Source organism: Sorex fumeus, unplaced genomic scaffold, assembly GCF_029834395.1.
Source record: "Sorex fumeus unplaced genomic scaffold, SorFum_2.1 ptg000003l, whole genome shotgun sequence".
Lineage (NCBI taxonomy): Eukaryota > Metazoa > Chordata > Mammalia > Eulipotyphla > Soricidae > Sorex > Sorex fumeus.
In genome coordinates, this window is record NW_026606060.1 from 45212629 (window position 1) to 45213928 (window position 1300).

Sequence of the window (1300 nt, forward strand, 5' to 3'; positions counted from 1 at the left end):
TTAAGTAGAAATCATCTGCCTCACAGGCATTGGGAGGGGTGGGAGGGGGTATATTGGAGTTCTTGATGGTGAAATATAAGTACTGGTGAAGGGAAAGGTGTTTGATCGTTGTATGATCGAGACTTAAACCTGAAAGCTTTGTAACTTTTCCCACAGTGATCCAATAAATAAATATAAGAACATAAATAAATAAATAAATAAATAAATAGATAAAAACAAAAATAACCTTTTTCAATGCCCACTGTTTTCTAGGACAAGATTTCTCCTTAATTTTTCAACATAACTAATAGTGGTTTAGTAATATGATGATAAGTTCCTGTGAGAATTAAAGAAAAAATAGAATTACCTAGATGACCTGTATTTTAATCTTCCTAAACAACTGAGATTTCAAATACTTCATGACCTTTTTCGCTCATTTAACACATACCTACTAGATGAGAGGTTTTTCAACTTTCTACATTTACAGACCAGTGAAAATAGGAGAAATACCTTGCAGATGCTATGGGAAGAAATAAAAAGAATTTTTTGTAATATATAATTTTGTTTTAGATTTTAAATCTCATATTATAATTGAAAATTTTATAATCATTTAAATTTAAAATAATCAGAAACTGAGAGGTAATTTAAAATTTTCAATAAGAGCACATCTTGAACTTTTGAGAAGTAATATTTAATTCAAACAATATCCTTGGAAACTCTGCTACTGTTCCTGCATTAGAATATTTGATCATTATGGGTATATCATTGTTTCAGAGAAACAAGAGCTGCAATGACATTCATTTGCTTTTTTCTGGCTTCTATCAAGGATTAGACTTCCTTATCACAAAAAATACATAGTCAAAATATGACTAACAATACAATAGTTATATAACTGAGAGATGAATATTATTTTTTCAGTGATATCTCAAACATTTCACGAATTTGCGTGTCATCCTTGCTCAGGGGCCATGCTAATCTTCTCTGTATCGTTCCAATTTTAGTATATGTGCTGCCGAAGCGAGTGAGATGTTGACTGCATTTTGCTTGGATAATCGAGTGACTTTAGAAAACAACTTGATCAGGTTTTTTTTTCATGTATTTCAAGAGTGCTTGAGTTGACATCTTCAAAGGGATTACTAATTCAGAGATTACCTCTAAAATGCTCTTCATGTTCATGATAAGAAAGATGAAAGTTTTGAGCTATCACCCTAAAGAGTTGACTTATATTAAATTTGACTCTCTGATAGATATCAGCAGCCAAAAAAAAAATTCTTGCAGAATTGAAAACATTTCTACTCCTTCCTCTTGTCTGTGACAATGT

General features: G+C 31.0%; 1 non-coding gene across 1 annotated transcript; it reads right to left on the reverse strand.

Moving 5' to 3' along the window:
* Positions 1 to 897: 897 nt before the first annotated feature.
* LOC130029087 (U6 spliceosomal RNA) lies at positions 898 to 1000 on the reverse strand. The gene has a single exon (XR_008793272.1). It is a non-coding gene; the product is annotated as a U6 spliceosomal RNA (small nuclear RNA).
* Positions 1001 to 1300: the final 300 nt, after the last annotated feature.